The sequence below is a fragment of the Temnothorax americanus genome, unplaced genomic scaffold, assembly GCF_048541705.1.
Source record: "Temnothorax americanus isolate GAGA-0224 unplaced genomic scaffold, ASM4854170v1 Scaffold110, whole genome shotgun sequence".
NCBI lineage: Eukaryota > Metazoa > Arthropoda > Insecta > Hymenoptera > Formicidae > Temnothorax > Temnothorax americanus.
Genome location: NW_027509243.1, coordinates 21362 through 48964, shown reverse-complemented (window position 1 = coordinate 48964; position 27603 = coordinate 21362). Strand labels below are relative to the sequence as shown.

Below are 27603 nucleotides of genomic sequence, written 5' to 3'. Positions count from 1 at the left end.
GACTGTGAGAAATAGACGTCTATACTTCCTCGGTATTGAGATGTTCAAAATATCTAATGGTATGTCCCCTAGCTATCTCTCTGAGATCTTTGTCAAGGCCGATCTCTCGATGAGGCGATCTTCACGTCTGGCGCTTCCTCACACCTTCCAAATTCCCATCCATAGAACTGAGACTTATCACAGGTCCTTCCACCTTGCGGGCATTTACTTATGGAATTCGCTACCTGTTGAAGTAGTGTTGTCGTCGTCCATCAATGAATTCAAGCAAAAGCTCTATGACTACCTTTTTTCACTTGAACTTGGTTCCGTCTGAGGTTCCGCAGGGGGCCTTACCGTTGGGTGAGACGTGGCGTGAGTGCGTGATCATGTTGCGTCACGTATGCTAAGTGTGTTCTAGTCTTTGTAAATAAATTGTTGCTGCGTCAAAATCTACACTAGTACCAAGTGGCGATGTCATAATTCCGTTTTCAGTTCTTATTCAGTTTGAGGGAGCTCAACGACCGAACTCCGTTGACTCACTAATCTCAGCAATACTTCACACAACATTTCACACAACTTATACCTATTCAACGAAATTTAGTTGTGTGATGTATTGCCATCACATCAATTATGTACATTCAGGCACGTTTCATTTGTTTATTTGGTTTTATAATGATGAGGCGGTGGCCGAGTGTAAATGATTTATTATTATTTTTTGCTTTTTACACATCATTATCTTCATCGTTTCCACTTCTGCTCGCCGCTTCATTACAGTTATCACACCGTGTCTTTTCTCTTAGTTCTTACTTATTCTAATTTTGTCTTTTGTATTTTGCTCTTGCCTATTACATATTTTCTTGCATTATTCATTATCGCCTAAAATCTTGACTATGGCGAAATAAAGAATCAATCAATCAATCTCTCTCTCTCTCTCTCTCTCTCTGTACGGTCAGTCGCTACCCCTACTCTGTTTGAACCTGCAGCTTATCGCGATTTCGTCAGACGAATAGATACGTTCTTCTTCTTCTTCTTCTTTTGTTTTCTTTTACACGATCTTGCGGACTATGTTAGTCAGCGGATTGTACTCGATCACGCGATCGTGGATGATGAGACAGTAGGCCGTCGTATTGGAATCTATATTACGTTTGCAATCGAACTCTATGCGAACGTCTACGGTGGCGCTTTTGACGGATTCGTTCTGACGAGAACAGTCGATGACCACGAACGGGCCCCATTTGTCGAATTCTTCCATCGTTAGGAGCGCGTTCTCTCGCTCGCATCCGTAATACGACTTTCGAAATTTCGCGTACATCTCGTAAAGTATGGCCGTTCTACGCTTCTCAAAATCCAAGTTCATATCGTCGTAGGGATAAAAATCTGAATTAAGGTACAGTTTCACATTGGTGAGATTACCATCGTCAAACTCGGAGGCGTGTTTCAATAAGTTGTTGGACCTTCCGGTTTGTAGCGCGAAAATGACGTATCGCGGTTTCTCAAGTTGGGTCGCTGCTTTACCAGCCCACGAACTTCTGCTCGTGCTTTGCCGCAAAGGATAATCGTACAGATACCCCGGGCAGAAGCCCATACTTCAGAATCGTCCGCTCTCCAACGTTCGTAAAAGGGACAATTTATTGACGTCGTTCAGTACCACGTGTGGCATTCGCCATTGCACTTTCAATAGAGTAATTGTAGGATTCTTGTGACGTTCCGGTTACGTGATGATGCAATTAGCGTCGGTTCGGGAACGTATCAGAATAAGTTCGTATCGCGCGTTTATCACCACATGTTTGTAATCATCGCAAAAACCTAGCAAAACGTTAAGAGGTACGCAGAAATTGAAAACGCTGATTCTAGTTCTTGAACGAGGTCCCACGTATTCGTTGATTACAATCCATCTAGCGTTTTGCAGCTTCCTGCTTCTCTCGGTTGGTCAGCGACACGAAATTCTTGATCGAACTGGTTATTTCCGACGTTTCTGTTCCTGTCGATCTCCACGCCGTTGAGTTCGTATCGAATCTCGTCGAACATGAACGCCACGCAATTGTTGTCCATCGTCGTATCTGAATCCTTTTCCGGAACGCCGTCGGAGAGTACTCCCTCGATGTACAGAAAACTTTCGCAGGGTAGAGTGTACAGATCCTGCTGTTGTATCGGAATTCGTATTTCGTCGCTGTGCCCGAACGTGGTATTGGCATATGGATTGTAAGTGTGTGTCTCGATTTTGACGATGCGATCGTCGAAGATCGGCTCACCTCCGATACTCAGGATGTCGGTCATGATCGTTTCTCACGACAAATCCGAGAGATCGTAGAAAAGCGACGCTCGCAGCGCTCAGTCCGTTTTTCTTCTTCTTCTTCTCTTACAATCGGTCTGCGCGTTCCTTTCGTCGGTCGGAGCGCCGAACGATAACGTTCGCGGTGCAATGACGGATGCGGCTCTTGCGAACGAGTCGTTCAAAAACGAGCATCTTTCGCGGCACGCACATATCCGCCACCCGATTTTGTATTATTATTTCTGCGACGCACGTGTAGTCGAACGTTATCTTCTCTCTCCGCGAAAATCGATCAATTGTCCGATCTGATCCACGACGCGTTACGTTATATCAGTGACACTCCGCGCGATGACCGGAAGATAAAAATGATTTGCGTCGAAGTCTCCGATAGCATTATAATACCCGGTGGAACGTTTGGCGCGAATTCGTGTATCGTGTGTGCCGGCCTGCCGTTGCTGTAGGCTCCCGCGGTGACGTTGCATTCCACGCGAATGATATTCACGCGCATAATATTCACCGGTTTGTCGGACGCGTGCCATTTATTCGGCTCGAGTACGCGACGTGTTGAGAAACCTAACAAAGAACCAACGTTGTTCGATTTGGTGAAGTCAACTCTATAGGCACACTTGATCTCGCTTCTCATAGTGTTCTCGTTAGCGCGTAAAATTATCGAGCGTTCGCTTTTCTCGCGGTCGTCATCGTTATCGTCCACGTATATGTATCATCTGTCTTCTTCTGTAATTTCTTGCGGAGGATCGCTGTTCTCATGGTCTTATCTATAGCGTTCAAGTTCCGTACGATCCTTCGGGAATAGCGATCACGTCGTTGTGTCAAAGTAAATACTTGTTCGTGAAGTCATGTCGGTATCGTTGTTTACGTCTCGAAATTTCGCGAGGCCTATCTCGTATTCGCCGCCGCTCAGATCCAGAGCGGGGAAAGTAGCTGCTGAGAGGACGGTGCTTTCTTCCGATAGCGAGACGAGTCAGCGACATAGCGAGATTGTTTCTCCTTTTCTCTCATCGTCAGAGGACGTTCTCCAGTCGACGTCTCGAGGAACCTGCAGACACAATGACCGCAGATGCTCTGATTGAACGTCTGATACGAACGACGGTTGTACCGATATTCACGTCACTCCGAGATATCGTTCGAGTTCCCTCGGGGTCGAAGATTTCCAAACTGTCAAAGTAGATCGCGTTGTTGCCCCTCTCGGCATAGGGCAACCCAGTGCGTACCCGGGCCCTCCTCGTCGTCGAGATTCACGATTCCGTTCTCGTCGCGACGCATTTTGTCGGCAAACGCGTCGCGCATAAACACGCCCTAAAGAAAGGTATGCGCAAAAGGCGCGCAGACCGATTCAATTGCTCGTTTCGTCGTGACGCCGAACGTTGGCAAAATCGAGCGATCATCAGTGTCTTTTTCGGCGAGTGTTTTTTTTTTACCGTTCATCGTTGTCTTTGCTAGTCACGCCCACTACCGCGTTTGTACGGCGCAAGATACAGTCCGCGACCCTCCAACGCGCGATTGTGACGTTACAGTTCCTCGAGCTGACGTTGAGCGGCCTTGTTGTCGTTCACCGCCTTGGCCACGCCAGCCGCTCCACCGATCAGGGATCCGAGCGCTCCCAATATCGGTAGAAAGGGTAAGAGACCCCCGCGTTTCGCCAACGGGAGAATTTTCTTCCTCGTTACCGCTCCCCTCTTCCTCTTTCTCATGCCCATGCCCAATTTCGTTTTTGTTTTCATAGCAGCCCATGCGGCGGTCGCGGCGGCTCTTTCGCCAAGGGTTGTGTCGCTCGCCGTGATACGCTCGCGCGCCTTTTCGGCTAGCGCTCGATCGGCGACGTGTCGATCTGCGAGATCACCGCTTCGCGAGTAAGCGATATCGTGGTCGCGACACGCCTGGTCCAACGGATTGATACCTTGATCACCGCGCGCTAGTCGCTTGGCGAAACGAGTACCCGGCCCGCAGAATTGATAGCCGGGTATGTGTAATTCGACGGATAGCGCGTTTATCGCTCTGTTGAGGAGGCCGCTGCCAGTGCTTCGCGCCGCTGCGCGCGACATGCGCCGCAATCGACGGAAAGATCGCAATTTTCTATCGACTCCCTGCGGAACTACGTACGAGACAGCGCGCTTTGCTTGAACGAGGATTCCTACGACGCGAGGGAGCGCAAGCTACGACGTCTAGCCGCGCCGGAGATCGACAGCGACGCGACGAACAAGAGTTACGTCAAACGCGCGCTTCAAGAATCGGGAAAGGAGATCGATAAATCGTTGTCGTCGGTGAAAAGTGAGGTGGATAGGATAAACGGCGACGTGAACGGACTCACGATGACAAACCAATGCAAGCCGAGGACGATCCAGATCACGAGGACGGCGATGAGGGCATCCCGGAGAGAGAACAGCTGAACCTGAAAATAAAAAGGAAAAGTCAGTGGAGATAACTATAAACAAGAAATAACAATCGAACGCGTCCAAAAGGATCATGCGAGTGCGCAAAAATTACCGAAACGGCGAAAACTGCGTAATTCGAAAACGCGAAAATGGCGGGCTAAATTACGTACTAGACGAAGGGTGCCATTACATGGAGCGCGGAAACGCGGAAGCGCGGAACAGAATAGTAACTAGATTCCGCGTTTCCGCGAGTTGAGTCCCGCACGTTTGAACGGAAAAGCGGAATCCGCTATTATCGTGTATGTATGTATGTATGGCTGCGTTTCGATATTCACTGCCAGTACTTAACGCAGCCTATGTATGTACCCTGGCTTGCATATAAGATATACTTCATAATAACCATCAACATGATGTTTGGATCTATAATATTATACTGCCACTTTTATTAAATAATAAAGTAATCGAAGAGTATGTGTAAAAGCTTTTTTTTTCAATGTGATTAAACAGCTCCGAAATTTGATGGAGTATACTGTATCCGCGTTGACAACGGATTTTGACGCGTTCGTTCCGCGAGTTTGTTTCTCCTTATATTACATGGAGCACAATTTGCGCGGAAAAGCGGAACAGTATAGTGACAAATAGACATTTGTATTCATTTCTTAAAATTGTGTTCACTTAATTCATTGCAATTTTTATTAATATGCTTATCTTTTCAGCTTATCTATTGAATACAAGCATTTTAATCAATAAATACCGTTAAAAATTAATATTTTATAATTCTCCGTTCCGCTTTTCCGCTCAAAATATGCTTCATGTAATATAAACGGATCGACGGAAATCTAGTAAATTTTGTCTTCCGCGCTTCCGCGTTTCCGCGTTTCCGCGCTCCATGTAATGGCACCCTAAAGCGGCGCGATAGTAAAGGTCGGTTTGCGAAAAAGACGATAAAAAGAACACACCCGGTACATGAGAATCGGACAACGCGTCATTCGAGCGGCGAGCGCGACGCGGCGCGCACAGTACTAAAACGAAGCACAAATAATGCGAAAGACCAACGCGGCGTGGCGCGCGTGAAGCGAGTGAGGATAGCGCGCAAAGAAGAAGCGGCCAGAGTCCGAAAGGCAGGCGGCAAGCATACACGCGTATTCCGATCCGGAAATCGAACTCCAAGCAATATGGACACTGGCGTAGTAAGCGAGCGCGAAAGGAGGCTAGCAGTGATTGAGAAACTTCGCAATAACGCTATGGCGGCGGAACAGAGGCAAAGAGCGCGCCGAATCCTAGAACTGGCGGAGGAGTACGCCGCGGCACTACCAAACGAGCCGTACGCAGGGGCAGAGGCCACGCCCGACGAGGAGGCAAGGGAATGTCAGCAGATCATAGAAAGCATTCAACGTCTCGAAGAGCTAAAGGGCAAATGTGATAGTGTGTCCGAAACACTGGACATAGTGAGACAGCGGGATAACAAGACCGTGGCAAATGCAATGGTGGCGGTATCCACTGGGTACACAGCGAAGGAGGACCAGCCATCCTACCAAATAAGAATCACGGTAAGAGGCCAAAAAATTACTATGGAGACGCAGCTCTTGGAAGAAGAGCCGGAAAGAACGGAAAAGAACGACCCGAATAACAACAGAACAACAACGCGGAATATATATTGGGTGACCTACCGGAACCCAGACCGCCGGTGATGGCGAATCAACAGACGACGCCACAACCCGGTGCGAGCAAGGAAACCGAAGGGGAAGAAGAAACTGACGAGGGCAGTGACAGTGACAATGAAAACGAGGAGGAAGAGAGTGACGATACTCAGATAGAGGAGGACCCACCACTGAACGGGTGACAACCGTACAAGTGGAGTACGCGGAGAAGGAGGCAACAACCGCCACAAAAAGAACCAGTGGGAGAGTGGCGGCGACCAAAGCGGCGCAGAAAACGCGCGAGGTACTCGAAGTCGAACACGGCGAGGACCTCGCGAAACGACGCGACAAAAGATACGCCAAGAGACATCGGCAGCTCGACACGAGTTACACGGAAAGCGACGAACCGGCGGCTTGCCGCGATCCATCGCTGACGGGGAGTATGCAGCCGTCGGCTGCAGTCGTGTCACCTGCTGCGAAAAGGAGGCAGGAACGAGAGGAGGCCACCGAGGGGAGCAGCAATGAACGGGCCAGCCCAAAGACAGTAAAGGCCCAATGGCGCCGAGTACGAGCGGCCAAGATAGACGCGGCGACAGTGGCAGAGCGGCTGAGCGCCATGCGACGCGGGGCGACAATTTAAGGCGCCATAAGCGAACAGATGTACATATTAGAATAAGTAGATTAAAGTATATTCAGTTAAAATAATAAGGAAAAACCTACCGGACAACCAATCATAAAAGGTTATGTTTTTTTTGTGTGCTTTAAGTTTGCGTTTAGTTATTTTCTTTTTCGACAATTTTGTCACCATAATTATGATTCGATTATATACAAGCTTGAACAAACAAGGAGAGAAAATGTTGATTTGCACCGAATAAAAAGATTGATTGTGACTTGATAAAATAAAATGCGAAATATAATTTATCCCGAGTACCCAGCGAACACTAAAACAATAAGTTAAGAACAAAGAATAAAAAGAGCGGGGAGACTCTAGTAGATAACCCCGGAAGGGGATGAGAGCCACTGGCGCGCGGTAAAGGCGCGTTCACACGAACTAGGGGGTAACTAAATAAGCCGAACCACCGAGCGAATCGGGACAAAAATAACGCGGGCGAATCATGGAGATAAATAATATAATAACGTAAAGCCACCAACAAAAGTCCGACAAAGTGTGCGAAAACGAAAATCGGCTTACCACGGGCAATGGTAAGCGCATCGGGTAAATAAACGACGCGAGCAATAAAATTATGACGCGAGGGTAATTAGAACACCTCAAAAAGAGGATTACCGCGAAGAGATAACATAGCGAACAAATAGGTACCGAGATCGCCTTACCATGCGGGATGGTAAGAGAACCACGCGAACCACGAGGTCGCAGGACAAATTAAGGACGACATAGGGATAAGTAGGCCGCGAAAACATTGTGGACATCGGCAACCGATAGGAGCAATGTGGAACTCGCGAAATCGAGTTACCAAGGAAAATGGTAAACAGATTTCACGGAGGAAAAGCCGGAGCGATAAAATCGGAACGATAAAACAATCGTCGCGGGCTAAGTAAACGAGCCCATACAAACGATAGACCAATGTATGCGACAAGTGACCAGTGGCCGTACCACGAGGCTTCACGAAACAGTTAGCTATAAGTAATCAATTGTAAACGCGGGGTCCCATCTCTACCGCGAAAACTAAGGATAGAATCCAGACGAACAAATAATTAATCATGAATTAATGGAAATGGGACACCGGGTAGATTCTCGAAGGAATATTCGAGAGATATGAAAAACTTGTTATTGCGAGAGCCATTGTCCCGAACAATAGGAATGCGAATAATAAGACACAATAGGCCTCTTGTTCGAGGCAACATCTGCCTGAAAGGAACGCGGAAGCCATGTGTCGCACCTGCCATTCTAAGGTGAACCGATGGGCGAGAGATGTGAAAAGGCGGAGCCACGGTGAACTGGCGAGCCATCTCCGAAGTCGAGAGTCCAAGCGGAGCCCAAGCATCGAGGATTCCGCGCTAGAGCTTCAACAAGTACAGTTGATTCGGTCTTGAGAGCCTTACGATCAACACTTAGACTTTGCGTAACATATCCCGCGGTAGACGCGTTAAAACTTAAGTCGGTCACGCGAAATTTGTACAACCTAAAATAAAATAAAATAAATTATATTTTATTTGCTAAAAGAAATCAGAGTACTCAAATTTATTCGTGTGCGGGTAACCTACCTAAAAGACATACTTACCTGATCCTGATACTTACCTGTGGGCGATCCCAAGTCCGTTCGAGGAGATCCTAAGTCGGTCCAGCGCAGATCCAGAGACACAGTCAGCGGTGCACAGCTGCAGTCCAGAAGAGGTCCGAGGTGCTTGGTCCATCGACGATCCAAGATTCAGCGGCAACGGGGCGACCTGAAACAGAAACAAGGAAAGAGGAATCAGCGAGGCGTCGAAAGGTTGGGAAAATCCTAATATCTAGCGTTATCCTTTCTCGTTTTGGGGGTTAAAATCGAGTGGCGACCGTGTCGGTGACACCTAAATCTAAATCGGGGGGAATATCACTCCTCCGTTCGGTTACATCCTGACCCGGAGAAATATGGTGTTACCCGATTAGATTCGCGGAGTAAGAGGGGTTAGAGGTAACATAAGTTGATCAATTTGATCTTAATTTTGAAGGTCCGTCCGGCGCGATTAGGATTATGTTTGCGACGACGCTCGCGGAGCAGCGGCTCCATGTGGAGAATAAGGATAATATATAAGTTTAAGTTCCCCGATCCGATTTTCATTATTTTCGTTTCATTATAGGCCGAAAGGCACACGGCCCGGCCGCAGAGAATTTTAGTTTGGTTTTCGTGCACGGATCGCGGTGACGCGCGAAAACGTATACGGCGGTCAAGCCACACACAATCTTCGACGTGGTTTGCACGACGAAGGTCCGAGAAAAGGTATCGTGGAAAAACCAACGCGATCCGTACGCTGGGTCGCGAGTTAAAGCGACAGGGCACCGATGCCCCAGAACGGCGTGCGCCACGCGAACGGTAGGGACGCGGTCCGCATTAGGGGGCCGAAAGAGGGCGCCTCACCGAAAACCGACGTGATCCGTACACTGGGTCACGAGTTAGCGCGACAGGGCACCGAAGCACAGAAACAGGGTGCGCCGCGCGAACGGTTGATACGCGGTCCGTATAACGGAACCGAGAGAAAGCGACTCGCGAAATTCCGACGTGATTCGCACACTGGGTCGCGAGTTAGCGCGACAGGGCACCGAAGCCCAGAAACAGGGTGCGCCGCGCGAACGGTTGATACGCGGTCTGTATAACGGAACCGAGAGAAAGCGACTCGCAAAAATCCGACATGATTCGTACACTGGGTCACGAGTTAGCGCGACAGGGCACCAAAGCCCAGAAACAGGGCGCGCCGCGCGGACGGTTGATACGCGGTCCGTATAACGGAACCGAGAGACAGTGACTCGCGAAAATCCGACGTGATTCGTGCACTGGGGCGCAAGTTAGCGCGACAGGGCACGCGGGTCAGAGAAGCAGGGACATGGCGATAGGCGTCACGACGGAACGCGAACGACAAGACTGGGCGAAATGAGACCGACCAAGTCCGGACGCGATGCGACCACCAGGAAGCGAGATGACCAACCGAGCGTCATCTACGAGGAAAGACTAGCGGGTCTTGATAAACCCGACCTGGTACACCCAGGGAAGGGGTCGGCGCCGAAATCCGAATCCCCGGACGGGAGATCCGGCGACATGTCGCCGGAACTTGTAAACCGGACGTCCTCCACGGGGTCTCAGGCCGGAATCGGGTTGGGGAGGTCCGTGGAAGGGAGACCAGGGGGTCGCCGTCAACGGCGGAGGTCGCGATCGAGACGCGGACATCTTCTTCAGGAAGTTGACCCGGGGTCGCGTGAAACATGGTAGGAGAGGACGTGCGCACGTGTCGGCGTCGTCCTGGCGTGAAACGTGCGGGAGATGGAAAACCACTACCCGGGGTCCGCCTCAGGGTGTCGAGTACGTAGTACTCCGAGTGGAAATTTCCACCGCGAGCATAGGGCATAGCCAGGTGTGAATAACAATTATTGTAACTGCGCAGCGACGAACATCTGGCGCACACCTGGCGGTGCGAAACTCGTAAACAACCATTGTTAACGCGGCGAGCGGAAAAGTACTGCGATGAGAAAGCGGCCGATATCCCATGGTGGGGGTAACCTGCCGTAGGTGGGAAGCCCGAGAGAGCCGGACTGCTCGAGGCAGTCTGTCGGGAACGCTCGTAGGTATAACACGTTTTGTCTCGCGCGTATATCACGGAGTGTCGTTCTAACAATCGCGATCACAACCGGATTGCGATTATAATTCACCTCAGCGCTCATAACAACCGGCAACGCCCGCGAAACGCGTTACTGCCGCCGATACGAAAGGCGGAAGGTTTGGACGTACCGTAAACGAACAATTCGCACTTTGCGAGACGTGCGACCGCTATTTTGTGCGAAACCAATGATTGTTAACAAACAACTGTGTGAAACAACGATAATGAATAAATGGAAGAATTATTTGCGAACATAAATACGAAGTTAACGATTTCTCACCTTCTACTTACCTGACCAAGCGGAGTGTCGCGCCATCTTGCGAAGGAGTCCATCCGGATCGCAAATCATCATCGGGTCTGCTTCCGGGGATGCCACTGATGAGGACCGCACCGCGAAAAGTTAAAAGTTTACAACATTAGTGGGTGTTCGGGCGACAGTTCTCAGGGTGACGCGGTATCTCCTATACGCGGTGACTTTGGGCATCGACAATCGTGTTGATCCATTACGCCGGCGACGGGGATGAGGACCGTGTCGAGAAAACCTCAAAATAAAAGAGAATTAGTTAGTTTTTGAACCCTCGATGTTGGGACTTAGCCGCGTGAGCGGGTGTCGCGCCGTCTTGGCCCCACGTTGACTCAGCCTGGCGATTGATGGCACAGATCCGAGAGGAGACGCCCCAGATGGAGACCACCTGGCGGGAATTTAATATTTAGGAAGAGTTAGAGAATTATCGTACTCGTACTTACCTGCGCGAGCGGGTGACGCCCAATCTCCGAACCTGGACGACATCGGGAGGCGATCACTATCAAATCCCTGATAACGGGCGATGGTGAAAAGGACCCCGTGGCGGGATTCTGAAATTTGAATTGTTCCAGCAAATTAAGGAACCATATCATAGTTCACTGTCAAGATACTTACCTTCTCGGTAGAAATAGGTAAAACCGAGTGGCGACCGATGACTTTTAGGACAAATCAGCGCCTCTCGTGACCAGATAAAGTATCGTTCAGTTACAACCTAACCCAATCTGCAATCTGTATCAGTGTGACAATTAATAGACCTGTTAGTTTTAATTGAACTTCTTGCACAGTTCATCTTTCCTCTTTTTCTCTCCAACGTGATAAGTAGAAGAGGAAAGATGAACCGTGCAAAAAGTTTAGCTAAAACAAACAGGCCTAATAATATTGCTTGTTAAAAGATGTACATTTGAAGTTTAATATTAGTAGTAAATGTATACATATAACTGTATATATAACTGTTACATATATCATATGTACAGAGTGTTCCACATCTGCCGTGCTATTAGTCAATAGAGTGCCGCATTAACTTTCCGGTCAGCCAAGTCTGCTAACAGCAGGCATTTAAATCATTATTATTATTATTATTTATATAGAGAGTGTCCCCTACACTTACAATTAGTGCCAAAACTGGTACAACTGCTTTAGTACATGAAAACACGTCAAAAATGTCTTGTAAACATATGTCCAAATAACAATGGTTTCGGGGTTATAGAGTCTTAAAGTTGCTTTTGTAATAAAACATAAATTATTTAATATTCTTTATTCTTTTTTTAAGGCTAATGGTAGAAAACAAAACGTAGGTTTTTACGTCAATCATAAACGTGAACGTAAAACAAGACAGAGAAAACCAATATTTGTTTCAAAATAAGGTGAACGTCTCAGTGGCCGGACACGTACCTGTGGCCGGACACATTGGAGAAAAATATTTATTTGAACAATTAAAAATAAAAATAGCTTTTTTCAAATTAATTGTTAAATATTAGTTTTTTTACAATAATTATTATTTTTATTCTTAAGTGTTGAAATAAATAGTAAATATTTTTCTCCAATGTGTCCGGCCACTGGTACGTGTCCGGCCACTGGGACGTTTACCTTAATCTGCCATTAACAGGTGGGTCTGGGACACTCTGTATAAGTATGTACGCACAAGTATGAGTATTGAATGATTTGTATATTATCTCTCTCTCATGCGGATTACAGTTTTAAATATATAAATATATGCAAATGCATTAGGTGGCTTTGCTCAAGGTGAACGCCGAATATCACGCTATGAAACAACTTTATATGTTCAGAGTAGTAGTGAATATGGTGATTTGGAAGATTCTGAAAATGAATCTGAAGAACCCCACAAAAAACGTTCTCGTTATAATTCATTAAAAAGTGTACCAAATTCTACTGAAGATGCCTTAGATGACATTCTAAGCTTTGATGGTATAATTTATATCTTTTTTGTATATATTGGTATCTTATGCGTAACTTCCCACTTGGCATGTAATATTTCAGAAACATTTCTGCAAAATTCTATTTGAAATATTACATCTTTCAGCAATATTTCAGAAATATTTCACGACCGTTTCTGCGACATTTCTGCATTTTTTGCAATATTATATAAACTTACAAATATTGCAAACATTTTTCTGAAAGATTTCAGAAATATTGTTAATGCAATATTATGAAAAACATTATGCAGGTACATTTCTGAAATATTTTAACTGCATAGTTACAATTGAAATGTTAATGAAATATTTCTGCATCATTTTTGAACATTTCAATATTTCTGCAATATAACATGCCGAGTGGATTACGTTAAATTAAATATATATTTGTATGTAAAGATTTTAATAACAACAATATAAACCTTTCTTACTTCTTTATACAGTACAATGTCGCTAATCTGGCACTTTGATAATCCGGTACGTCGTCCAACAATTCAGCACTGCACTATCGCGGGCTTCCGCGACCCCTAGAGCAAGAGGCACGGAAATAATTCTAACGCTCACGTGTAGTTTATCTATTCATTAGTGATCGTTAGACTGCCGTGGATGCCGCATTGTTCATGTTTTCATGAAAATACATAGACGTTTTTCCAATTCGATTTTGTTTGTTGTAAATTCAAAAGAATTAAAATGTCCAATTATTTAATTTATCTTCAATATTCTTTACATTGCAATAGTCCGGCAAATCCATTAATCCGGTACAATTTGACTTTTAAAATAGTGCCGGATTGCGAGTGATTGTAAGGTTTTTATTTCAATATTTATTTCTCAAATGTATGATATTAATATTGTCATAATTATTATTTTATGCTATATTAAGACGCGCAAGATAATACTTCCAATACGCCAAGCACTAACAAAGAGGATACAGATAACGAAAGTTCTCACCTTCCTGTACATAGTTCTTCTGAAAATAACAATGGTACGAGATACTTAAAAAATTATCTAAGTTTTTCTATTTTCTTTTCAATAGATATAAAGGGATTATACATACTTTTGTCCTTCATAAAGCTAACAATAATTTTACGAAATATGATTACATTCTTGAAATTTTTTTTTCTTTGTTACATTTACAACTAAATCAAATATCAAGTAAAATTTATGGATATTATTATTCAGGTACAAAAAATTTGGAAATACTGCTTCATGAGCAAAAGAAATGTATAATTGAAAGTATGGAAAAGATTATTAAGAAAGAAATTAAAAAAGCAACAAATAGCATGTTATACAGTGTCCGAAAAGGATATGATGAGATAAAGGCTAAAATGACAACACGTTCGTTAACAGAACAGAGTGAAATGAATTTACAAAAAGAATTAGGTTTCGATAAACCTTTCGATTCATATGAAGCATTTATAGTCTTTGACAATCGATTACAAGATGACGACTTAAATGTGATAATGGTACTTTTTATTAACATTTTAATATTACACTTACGTAAATTTTTTGTCAATACAGATATCAATTTACACAATATTATACAAGATGTAATTATATTATTTTTCAGAAAGATTATATATCTATAATAAAAGGAGGAAGTAAAAATACATCTGACGCAATAAAACAAATTTTACCTCGACTTATGGCAAAGGCAGTACAATTAAAGTACAGTGGTTGAGGACGACAAAGTGGCGATAAAAAGAAGGACAGTTTTGCAGAAACAAATACATATAAAATAATGAAAGGTATGTATGTTGTTAGGATATTTTTTTGTATAATTTAAAAATAAAACTACATGTGAAATGTATTTGTATACGGTTTTTTAAAAAATCACTCATTCTTTTTATTAGATACTGTTCGAGATCCGTCGAACTTTCCTACGCGAAACATCGGCTCGAAAACATTATTATATTTAACATCGAGAAATACCGATGTTTATGTGGTTCGAGCTCTGTCGAACTTGTGCGAAACATACGTTCCCCGCGATCCCCGCGCCCTCGAAGCCCATCGATCGCGATCACGCGTTACGAGAGTGCTCCCTTATTTGTCGAAGCACGGAAACGGCTGTTGTGACGCGTGATGTGACCGTACGGACGAATAGCGATTCAGCTCTCATCGCGCGTTCGTTCCTGAAAAACAACCCTCTTGAGTAAACGGCAAAATCGCTCGCCAGACAGTCAGTCGTTGCTGAGGATTCCTAGCCTCAAGTCGTGGGCCAGAACTCATAGCCGAAAGTCGTCGCGTATCAATCCTCGTCTAAAGACAGCACGGCTCTCTCCCTCTTAAATCGCTGCTTGAATCGCTACTCGCTCGTTTCGTCTCAAAGTGCGGATCTAAGTTACTTATATTTCTTCATTAAGTGTACTACTTAGCGAGGGGTCCGAAAACTTCCGGTCGTGCTCCGCTCGCGATCGTTCTTCTGCCGCGCGCTCAAGATTTCCGTTCGACGCGTATAAGATCTCCGCTCCGCGAGAGGCTTCGATACGAGAAGCCGAGACAAGATTTCCGTTCGCGATACCTGACAGAAAAGTACAAACGACTCAGAAGATTTCCGAATTCGCGGCGCACGATCCGTTGTTCCCCCTCGCGTCTTTTCCGTTCTTGAAATAAAGACTATATATTTCTTTGTGCAATCTGTGTTCCGAGTGCTTTAATCCTCATTCCTCCCGCGAATTTACGACTCGCGTTACACACGCTTCTCGCTCAACTCTGAGCGGAATCCAGATTCAGGGCGACCGTCGGAAAGCGACGCCCGAACAGGTACATTAAAACAACTTTTCCCAAATATTTGTGAGAAAGAGATTTTAACAAGAACAAGTCGCTGGTTCTCCGGAGCTCCCGACAGAGATGGTGGCAGAAAAGACAGACTTAAAACAGTAACACAGACTTAGAACAGTATGTTAAGCTGTCTTTACAATACCCGCGTGTCTTCAACGTTTTCTTTTTTTTTTTTTCATTAATATCTTTATATTATACATTGTACTATACTACTTTGTACGTTTTCATCCAATGTAATTTTGGAGAGCCACAGCTTGGCCTCTCACAGCCTGCATTAATGTAAAATATTTGCAATTAGACGTAAATATTAATATCTTTGTATTACATTATTGTATGTAGTGTTGCGCCCGTGCCGAGACGCCCGGTAGAGGCCCGAAAAGCAGTCGCGAAGTGCTGCGTGACGTCGAGCCTTGACGACCAGCTGTTGCGTTTGTTTGTTTACTTCTGCCGTCTGTCAGATTTTCCGCCGGGCCTTCGAACCGTTCAGACGTGTTCATGAGCCATTGTTCTATTACATTACTGCATTAAACGAGTTCTTTTCTATTTGTGTGAGTTTATTCCCGGTATTGCGGGATTGCGGGTATTGCAATCCACGGGATTGCGCGCCGCGTTCGCGAGTGAGTGCGTGAAGGTGTGTGCTGCGAACGCGCGGTCGAGCGCAACATTTTGGGGGCTCGTCCGGGATCGAACGGATCGTTCGGACGAGCGAGGACTAGACGAGCGACGAGCGACGAGCTACGATTTCCTCATGGCTGCAAGGAAACGACTCCGAGTAGCGACTCCACAGTCGGATGCTGCGGAGATGACGTCGGAGGTAGTGACCCTCCAGGCGGTGATACGAGAGGTCCGGCTCCTGCGCGAGGAACAGGCGCGGAGAGAGAGGGAGTACGCCGAGACGTTCCGCCGGCAGGAGGAGGAGCTCCGTCTTCTTCGAGGGATGAACTCCGGCGCACAGCTAAGTCACTCTTATAATAGAGTATCTGGGGACTCGGGGACGCGAGTCGCGAGCAGCGCGGGGGCGCGGGACATACGCGGAAGTGTCGCGATTTCGAACGGCGCGGAAGCGCGAGATGCGCACGCGAGTGAGGGGGACGCGATCCCGAGCGGCGCGGGGACGCGAGACGCGTATGCGAGCGAAAGGGGCGCGATCCCGAGCGCCGTGGTAGCGCGAGTCGCGCATGCGGGGGAAAGAGACTTGAACTCGAGCGGCGTGGGAACGCGAATACACGCGAGTGAAAGTGTCGCGGTCGCAAGTGCCGACCTGGGGTATAAACTGAAACCCGACACGTACGACGGAACGACCCCGTTACAGGAATATTTCTCGCAATTGAGTTGGATCGCGCGTGCGAACCATTGGGATGACGCCACAAAAACGATCGCGTTGGCTTCGAGCCTGAGGGGAAAGGCACGCTCGGTCTTGGAAACGGTTCAAGATGTCGAGCGGTTAGATTTCGCGGAACTTAAAACGAAACTTGAGTTGCGCTTCGGGGAGGGACGACAATCACAAAATTGTTACGTCGCGTTTACGAGCCGTAAACAAAAATTCGGGGAGGATTTGGCGACACTCGGATCAGAAATTGACAAACTTGCACGCCTGGCGTACCCCGAGTGCCCATATGAGCTTCGCGATAAAATCGCTTGTGCGCAATTCGTTACGGCCGTTTCCGATAATTTTATTCGGCGAGCGCTTCAGATGGAGGGAATAACCTCCTTAATTCTGGCCGTTGAAAGGGCTAAAGCGCTCAAAGTTATCCAGGGGGATAATTCGCAGAGATACAGGAAGAATTTAAACAAGAATTTCGTGAAAAAGGGAGATAGAAATTTGGTAAAGAATGAGGAACGCGATGTCGGAGGGAAGACTGAGGAAAGGAATAAGGAGGGAAAGGGCCCGAAAGGGAATTGGCGAGGCAGCAAATTTGGCGCCGGCCGGGGGGAGTGTTGGACGTGCGGAAAAACCGGGCATTTCCGGACAGAATGCCCTAATGAGGGAAACGCGATTTAGTTGAGCTTTGCGGGGTGGGCTCAACTTTTGTGAAAAATTCCCCGAAAGTCGGTATTGTTCATTTTGAACATTTCGAATCTAACAATAAGAAAGATTTCTATTATAAAGGTTTATTAAACAAAAAATGCTGTTCTTTCAAGATAGATACGGGCTCCGATGTCTCGATTGTTAATGAAACTTTTATTGGAAAAGAGGTAGAGAGAATTAAAATAGGAAACTGTAATTTAAGATATCCGACAGGAGAAAGAGTTTCTGTAGAATCTAAAGTCTTAATGAAAGTTCAAATTGGTAGATTTTCCGTAGAGATCTTTTTGTTTGTTGCAGAAATTAGCGATCAATGTTTATTAGGAAAGGATTTTCTTGAAAAAGTGAACTTGGAAAATATTTTTAAACCTTTCTTAAATTCCGAATTGAATGAGAAAAAAAATTTTGATTGTTCTCGTGTTGAAACTTCTGTCGAGGTAGACTCTTCTATCTTAAAAGAACTTTTCGAAAATAACTCTGAGAGTCTAAATGAGGCTTAGAAGGAAATGTTTGCCGATTTTCTGGAAGATTTCCGGGATGCGTTTTCCGAAACTATTGTTGCAGGAAATTGCGATATTATTGAACATGTGATAAATGTGAGAGATTCTTCCCCTATTAAACAGGTTCCTCGTCGTATTCCTGTCCACATGAGGAAGGAAGTAAATAAAATAATTGAGGATATGTGGAAACAAAGGGTAATTGAGGAATCACAAAGCCCCTAGACTTCGCCTGTAGTTTTGGTCAGGAAAAAAGACGGTACAATCAGATTCTGTGTGGATTATCGGAAGCTGAATTATTTAACTAAAAAAGATTCTCATCCTATACCCAGAATCGATGACATATTCGACCAATTATCAGGTAACGATTGGTTCTGTACTCTAGATCTTAAGAGCGGATATTGGCAAATAAAGATTCGTTCCGAGGATAAAGAGAAAACTGCGTTTTCAATTGGAAATGGGTTGTGGCAATTTGTCGTCATGCCCTTTGGCCTCTGCAATGCCCCTGCTACATTTCAACGTCTGATGGAGAAAGTTTTAAGAGATTTATTATCAAAAATTTGCTTGGTTTATCTCGATGATGTAATAATTTTTGGAAAGAGTTTTTCTGAAATGATGGAGAATTTAAAGACGGTACTATTACGATTAAGAAAAGTGAATTTGAAAGTTAATCCAAAGAAATGTACTTTTTTTAGAAAGAGTGTAAAATATTTGGGGCATGTAGTTTCGGCGGAGGGCATAGCCACGGATCCCGAAAAAATATCCGCGGTTACGAATTGGTTGGTTCCACATACCAAAACACAATTACGAAGTTTCTTAGGATTTTGCTCATACTATCGTAAATTTGTTAAAGGATTTTCTTCTTTAGCAAGACCTCTTTACGCTCTTACGGGAAATCAGACTAAATTCATTTGGGGAGAGGAATGTCGAAAAACGTTTGAAGAATTAAAGCGAGTTTTGTCTTCCCCTCCGGTACTTTCCTTTCCTAAAGGGGAGGGAGGATTTGTTTTGGATACCGATGCTTCAAATGTCGGTATTGGCGCGGTGTTATCGCAGAAACAGGAGGGAGAAGAAAGAGTCATAGCTTTTTTTAGTCGGGTTCTCAATAAAGCTGAGAGAAACTATTGCGTTACTCGGCGGGAACTCTTAGCGGCAGTAGACTCAATAAAATTTTTTCGCCACTATCTTTTAGGACGAAAATTTTTAATTCGCACAGATCACGTTTCTTTGAAGTGGCTTATGTTCTTCAGGGATTTAGAGGGACAACTGGCACGCTGGCTGGAAAGACTCCAAGAGTATGAATTTGAGATTGTGCATCGAAAGGGGCATATAAAAATGCTGATGGATTGTCCAGACGCCAATGTGAGAAGTCCGATTGTAATTATTGTGCCAAGATTGAGAAGAAGTCTACGGAGGAATTGAATAAAACGATTGCTCGATTAATTCTACAGGGAGAGAATTTGGAAATTTGGCGAAAGGAACAAGGGGAAGACGAGGGAATAGCTTTTATCCTACGGGATATGGAGTTCCCTTGGAAGTGCATACCGATCAGGGAAAGAACTTTGAGTCGAAGTTGTTCGCAGAGTTAATGGATCTTCTTGGGATTAAAAAAACGAGAACTACTGCATTACATCTTCAGTCGGATGGACAAGTAGAGCGACAACACCAGACTATTACTAACTATCTGGCAAAGTTTGTTTCTGATAGTCAAAAGGATTGGGATCGATGGATTCCCATGTTTTTGTTAGCTTATAGGTCTTCAAAACATGAGACAACTGGCTTTACTCCTGCGGAATTATGTTTTGCTCGAGATTTAAAATTACCCTTGGATTTGTTACAGGGAGGTCCTCCAAGGCTTTATGAGGAGGAGGCGCAGTCAGTGGGAAGCTTCGTTAGAAATTTGAAGTCAAAATTTGAAGAAATTCATTCTATAGTGAGAGAGCGTATGGATGTTAAATCTTCCCGGGTGAAGGCCTGGTTTGATCGTGGAGCTAGGCGTATTCTTTTTGAAGAAGGGCAAAAAGTTTGGTTCTACAATCCTCGCAGAACTAATGGAAAAGCCCCAAAATTACAAAGCAACTGGGAGGGGCCCTTTTGCATAGTGAAGAAATTGAGCGACGTGGTATATTGCATCCAAAGGTCTCCCAGACATAAAAGAAAAATTGTCCACTCGGACAGGCTAGCTTTATATTCTGTAAGGAAGTTGATAGGGGGAAGATTAGAGTAGAACGGAGCCCGGTTTATAGTGAATTTTGTTTGGAACAGATTATAAATAAAAATGGTTAAAAAAAGTCTTGTGATTGATTCTTTTTAATCTTTAAAGTGTTATGTTATTCTTTGTTTCTGTGCGTCGTATGACTTTTTGTTTTAGAGGAAATCGACGGCATGTGTTGGAGATATCGATAGAAGTCTCCACGTATGGCAGATCGACAGGCAGAACTCCCAATCCAAAGTGGACCGCCTGCCCACGGTTTTTGACCCGTGGTTTTCCCGTGGGCCATAGGGCGAATGCCGGGCGGGGACCTGGGGAGCCCTGCGGGGCGCAGGGTCCACGGGAAGTTTCCCCCCCCTTGTCCGAAGATTTCGCGGAAGAGCAGCGGTCGAGGAAGAGGACGTCATTTCGGAGTACCGAAGGACTCGAGGGCGAGACAGTGCGGACGGCCCTCCTGAAGACGGCTTGGGGGAGTCTGGCCAGCTCTTCCCAAAGGTCGAATGTGAGGAGAAGGTCGTGGCGGCAAGAAGCTGTACTCGTCTGGGCGCTGCTCCCCTTTGATTGTCGGGGCGACAATCTAGGAAGAGGGGGGGCAGTGTTGCGCCCGTGCCGAGACGCCCGGTAGAGGCCCGAAAAGCAGTCGCGAAGCGCTGCGTGACGTCGAGCCTTGACGACCAGCTGTTGCGTTTGTTTGTTTACTTCTGCCGTCTGTCAGATTTTCCGCCGGGCCTTCGAACCGTTCAGACGTGTTCATGAGCCATTGTTCTATTACATTACTGCATTAAACGAGTTCTTTTCTATTTGTGTGAGTTTATTCCCGGTAACGGGATTGCGCGCCGCGTTCGCGAGTGAGTGCGTGAAGGTGTGTGCTGCGAACGCGCGGTCGAGCGCAACAGTATTATTTGTTTCTTGGTTCGATTTACCCATTGTTCGATTTACACAGAACGCAAAATAAATAGTTACATCTGAATAGTCTTGTCTCATTAGCGCATGTGTAAGAGTACTAATACTTTTTAAATTATACATGAGTTTTCTGGAATATATGTATATGTGTGTATATATATATATATATATATATATATATATATTATATATACACCCGTAGTACGACAATATGGACAGGAGAAGCTCCACAACTATCCGATAGTGCTGATTGAAGGAGGGTTGAAGAAGATGCACCAATATGGGACATCAATACGGGTTTCACAGGAACAAGCCTTGCGGGATATTGCAGCAAATTTTAAGAGGGAGTACTTTGTGGCATATTATGAAAAACACAAAATACTTCCTAAGGTCCTGCAGAACTGGAGGTTGGATAAGAGAATAAAGAAACTCATAGATAGAGGTAGGCCTGGTTCAATACGAGAGTGTTATAGGATTCCGAATGAGGCATGGTTCAGCTTGGAATTTGACAAAAATCACAATTTCAATTATTTCCCTCAGATTAGTGATCGGCTTGATGATAAAGCAATCACCCCCCATCTGGATCATATATATCAGCTTTTTGCACAGGATGCATTGGATGTTATGGGTCTCAAGAAACCGATGGATAGAGAGAATACCAGACTGATACTGGAGATATTAGAACGACCGGTAATTGATATAAGAGAATTTTACAGGACAGTGGAGGCAGCAGGACATATACCAAAGAACTGGGCTGTGATTCAATTAATGGCAAAAGAACGTGAATTGAAGATAGAAGCTAGAACATTTTCCATTTTGACATTTGAATGCCGCATGATGGCCTCTGCATGCGAAAGAAATTTGGGAGAAGAGATTCTACCATTATTCAAACAGCAGTCCATGACATTGACTGGCTCCAAATTAAAACACAAAATGGACATACTATCTACATTGCCTGAAACAGATGAATATATCTGGATTGTCTTCCACCATGATCTACAACAGTGGAACTACACTTTCAGATCGTATCAACAAGCACATCTAATCAATGTGCTATGCGATTTATTTGATGTTAGTCATTTTAGATATCTAATAAGTATATTTACAGACAGCCAGTTATTCTCTGCCAACAAATTCACACCTCCCGGATTCCCAGGCTCTCACTTTCTGGGACACACACGCCGAAGGGAATCAGGGGATACTTCAGAAACTTTGGACAATTATAACTATCATAGTTATAAGGAATGTAATGCACCTGTTAGACTTGGAGCACAGGTTGACAGGCTCTGGAGATAATCAGGTTTTGTTTGTCAAATTGCTAAAGAATAATCAGCTCTACCACATGATACAATTGATCAAAACTAGAATGAGAGAAGCCTTTGAAGAAATTGGCCTAGCTTTAAAATTGGAAGAGACATGGACCTCAAGTCAACTGGTCTGCTACCAGCGGAAATACTACTTCAGAGGAGTGCTGATACCAGGTGGGATCAAGATATCGGCTAGAGCCTTCTCCGGAAGTGGAGATGTCAATGCAGGACTGAATGCAATGATCACTACAGCCATAAACGGAGAAGTTGGCCTAACTGATCTCTTGGGCCAACTTTCTCATATGTTGAGATCTTCACAAATTTGATTGGTCATCCTGATTGGAAAATGATCATTCCTCACCAACCTAGACCTCTAGTCCTACTCAGTCTACTATCATCTGATTTTGGTTTCTTACCTTTCATACAACTGACCGGATTCCTATATGCTGGTCATCAAGACACATTAAGCGAATCTCTTGCACTGTTAAATTATTTGTGGGAGACTTACCCAGAATACAGGTCCCTTATAGCAGGAGCTGTCCATTTCAGAGTTGGGACTAGAGATATAGATGCAAAATTACAACTTGCACTAGATCCCACAACACTCAACATTGATAGACCAAAATTACCTGAAGCCATCATAAGGGATAAAGTAGAGACATATTTGATAAATTCTCCGACAGTACTCAATAACCAGCTGAAATTAATGTTCTCCTGTTGTCAAAAAGAAGATCAGCGGATGTTAGCGGATGAGTTGTTAAAGATCCGACCCTTGAATATTGCTCTCATACATTCCTTGTTTGAGTGTTCGCATATAGGATCCCTCTTAGGTACACTATCGAGATTCAATAAGATATCATCCATTGTCAGACTTGTGGGTTTAAACAAGATAGGACAAGAGGACCAATGCTTTTCTGCGAGAGTACGATCTTTGGATATAGCAAACTTGAAATATTTCTTCCGGAGGATTCGGCCTCATGCAACACACTCCCTAACATTTGTTGGGGAGGTAGCATCCTGTGATCTTCAAGCCTACACTCAATACTGCAGAGTGAACCAATTAGCTATTGAATGTGTGTTCAGCTTGAGGTTATTTTTGATAACCTATAGTTATGGGCTAGGGAATGAGTTCATCACCGGACCATACACTCCCCCGCCAGCAGAACAAATAGTGTTCCACGATAGAGGCTTACCAGAAAACAGAGAATCTTGCCTGATTATAAATCCAAGTTACAACATCCCAGACAATATGAATGCATTAGAGACAGCCAGGGGGGTATACTCTTTGTATATAGGAAGTAGAACTGCAGACCCTGTAAGATCAATCAAACTAACAACCTTAGATGGAATAGAGGCAGGCACTGCCATCAAAACATTGCTCAAAATCTTAGCTTGGATGAAATCTACAAAAAGTAATGAGAATATCATCTCCTTCATAACAAATCAAATAGGTATCAGAATGGAGGGACTTGAAGATATCATCCCTAGATTGATTCCTGGCACTGCTGGTGGGTGTATTGATCACCGATTTGGAAGTCCAGGAACAGTCATGTGGGCTTACTCCAATTGTACAACATTGATATCCACCTGGTATCAGATCACATCAAATCAGGCCACCGAGCTACAGAGAGAAGAAGCTGACAGATTTATTTTCTTCCAACAACTGTATCACCACATCTTTAGTGCACTTAGGTTCTGTCATCCATATAAGTTCAGATTTGGGGCAATTATCAGGCTGGACCATTGCTCATACACTATACCACCAAGTACTTTCTCTGCTCCTGCTCTACTCATACCGGGACAAACCAAGCTCCAAACCGGGCTTATTCTGGATCCAGATAAAAAGCTGGCTCTCAAGCAGGAGGCTGAACATTTCACCAATGTCATGACACGGTCTGCACTGCACACCGGAACTGGGGAGGAGATATTAGGAGCTGTGATTGGCCATCAAGTTGCCCAACACATCTCCATGTACTCAATGGGGCTTGAAAATTTGAATATGGAGGAACATAAGCTCCATCACAATCAAACAACCATAAATTTGACACTGATCCGGAAAATACCCTTGAAGAGAATTCTAGCATCTGTGGGTCTGCACCTCGCTAGTTTTGGATATTTTGGGCGAAATATGACAACTTCTAAATTACTCAAAACATTGAAATCCCGGGCATCATTGGGAGCATCAGTCCAGTCAGCAAAACCATTTCTGGATATTATTCAAGCAATCATTACAGCAGGATACCTATCACAATTGATAACATATACTAGAATGTAACGATGCACCCCCACACATGCATCATTCCCGGCGAAGAACTGCCGGATGCCGCCCGACGATCTCCATCAGGCGAGGAAAGGGCGCGGTGCGCCCACCTTATTTTTAAACGACTTAACTCCGATCGTGAGCGCGGCACTCCGCCGCACCGACATCTTCCCGGGTCTCCGACAGAAACCGAGGGGAGCCGAGCGCCTCCGAGCGCGAGCACGCTTACCGCCACGCCGATTCCGCTCCGCTCCGCCGGCGGCGCGGCTCACGCGGGAATCAGCCTCCCCTCCCTAGCGTACCACCCGGGCGAGTATAAAATACCGGCGCCGCGACAGGTAGACACACTTCGATCCGAGTCTAGCTACCTGTGCTCCGCTACCCTCGGAGACGAGTACCTTTCCGCTTCCTAGGCCAGCTTACGAAACGGGGTACAGCGTTCTGTGCCTCGTTCGAGAGTTCTCGAGCGCTGACCGCCTTCCTACCCGGAACACCCCGTCTGCCACGGTAACCAGGGGTCGAGCGTGCTCGGCCTCTCGACAAGAGTTCTTGCCGCCGGAACAGTCGGACCTCCTCGTCAACCGATCGGCCAGCCTAGCCCCTGGCCGTTCGTTTTCCTTCCCACCGCGCCGCGTAATTAACACCGGATCGTAGCGCGAGAAAGAAACCGCGCCGGAGAACATACACGCGCCCGCGCCGCGATCCTCGCGCCGCGGGCCGACCAGCCATTGGCCGGCTTCAAGGCCCGTTCGCACGCGTACCGCATCGCGCCGGTACGGACCACCTGATTCGCGTCCGCCGCATACACCGAATGCGTTGTAATTATCGCGGCCGTCTTATAGCATATAATCCGCCCGCGTCCGCCGCATAAACCGAATGCGTTCCCGAAATTTGCAATTATCGCGACCGTCTTATAGAATATAATCCGCCCGCGTCCGCCGCATAAACCGAATGCGTTTCCGTACTTTGTAATTACCTCGACCGTCGTCTAGATTATAAACCGCCCGCGTTAGCCGCATGGTCCGCATGCATCTCCGTTGTAACTATCGCGACAGTCTGTTGTAATTGAACCACCGTAATAAACCACGTTCCGTATCAAAACTGCCTTCTGTCTCTGGGCCTACCATCGAACTCCTGGTCCGGCGAGCTAGTGCGCGTTCGATATAAACAGCCAAAAGGCAGGCCGTTACAAGAACATACTAGAGATGGGATAGTAGCACATCCTTAATTGGTTTATTAGGCCCCCTCTTGGGAGGAATCGCGTTAGCACTTGAAGAATGGAGAGGTAACCCTTATCCCCTGTACTTGTTGGTGGAGGTCAGAGGAATTCAATTTCAGTATAAGGAACTAATACATTTCCTATACAATTGGGACGTGTCACTAGCCAGAATAATAACTGTCAATCCAAGCTTGAAGGGGACAAAGTTGATAGAAGAAATAAACCTATCCTACAAGCCCATCCAAGTTTTGCTGATCACAGATAAGGGAATAGCAGTTGAGTATGGACGTAGGATCATGACTGATACAGTAGATTCTCACCTTGGCAGATTAACCATTCAACCCACAGAGACAATCCGGCCTATCGCCTCCGTTCCATCAACCCCCCCTTGGATACAAGTATTGGCTAGCAGACATCCGGAGGACCCAAGTAACACTGACACATTGCGCAACATTCTGGAAGAAAGACATCACTGGAAGCTTTCATCTACCAACTTAACCAAATTAATGAGGTGGAACAAAGCCACAGCTAGCGGCCGCCATAAGATTGGGGAGATAATGGGAAGATTGTCCATTCCAATCTCGGAACAGAGCTTAGTTATTGCTCTTGCTGAAGGAGCAGGATCATTCTTGAGTTATTTACTACATTTCCAACCTGATGCAGTAGGGATTTATTATTCCAAAATAAAACCTGAGAACACTCCTCCATCCATGGCAGGGCTCTATATTCCACCTGAGTTGTTATGTCCCTGCATGATTCATAACAGGGTGATCAATGTGCATGAACTTGAAAGTGCTTATGGTGATTTAAAAGAAGATATTACATGGGGAGAGTTGTCTACTCTGGTAGATCAATCTAATCGCCCTCTCTCATTAGTGACTTTTGACATGGAATATATTCTAACTGAAAACAATTTGATCCTAAAAAGACTAACTGATCACTTAGACACCTGGAAACCATTCACATTGATAATCAAAATAACAATTGAGTTATTGTTGGAAGGAGATCTCACTTGGTTCAGAAAGATTGGATCAACTTATGGTGTGGTGACTTGGATAAAACCAACCATGTCTAGCCCATATTCAACAGAGGTTTATCTAGTAGCCACCAATTTTGGAAACCATAGGCTGGTAGTGACACAATATTCCTTAAACACATTGGTAGAAGTCTGGTCTCTATTTTCATGGATGCTGACAGAGGTATTACTTGGGAAAAGTTTATCTGAGTGCCTAGAGATCAATTGGACAACTCATCATTGTCCAGGACTGTTGAATGAGAACATGAGAGTTCTGACAGAAGAATTTGGTACTTGTTGGTGTCTTATCAAGAATGCTCTTATTCATCTATTCACTACCACTTACAAAAATATTGGCTGTCCAGAGAATTAGACAGAACAGAACAGATCATATACACTCAAAATCAGCACAGTCTAGATCAATCAGGGAATATTTTTACTCGATAACTAAATTCTTAGAAATCTATATAAGAGTTAGAGGGACTATTGGCCTCCCGCGGATCTTCCTTGCTGCGAGGCTTCCGTGGCGGCGCGAGCCGTCGTGGTCGTCCTCTTCTTC

General features: G+C 45.3%; 2 long non-coding RNA genes across 3 annotated transcripts; both read left to right on the top strand.

The window, feature by feature from the left end:
• The first annotated feature begins 13723 nt into the window (after positions 1 to 13723).
• Positions 13724 to 15557, top strand: LOC143908660 (uncharacterized). 2 transcript variants are annotated; one of them, XR_013260208.1, is made up of 4 exons: positions 13724 to 13809; positions 14007 to 14290; positions 14395 to 14572; positions 14678 to 15557. It is a non-coding gene; the product is annotated as an uncharacterized LOC143908660 (long non-coding RNA). The 2 variants fall into 2 exon arrangements; XR_013260207.1 differs by having other exon boundaries at positions 14395 to 15557.
• Positions 15558 to 18361: 2804 nt separating this feature from the next.
• LOC143908662 (uncharacterized) lies at positions 18362 to 18870 on the top strand. Its single transcript, XR_013260209.1, has 2 exons — positions 18362 to 18710; positions 18824 to 18870. It is a non-coding gene; the product is annotated as an uncharacterized LOC143908662 (long non-coding RNA).
• Positions 18871 to 27603: the final 8733 nt, after the last annotated feature.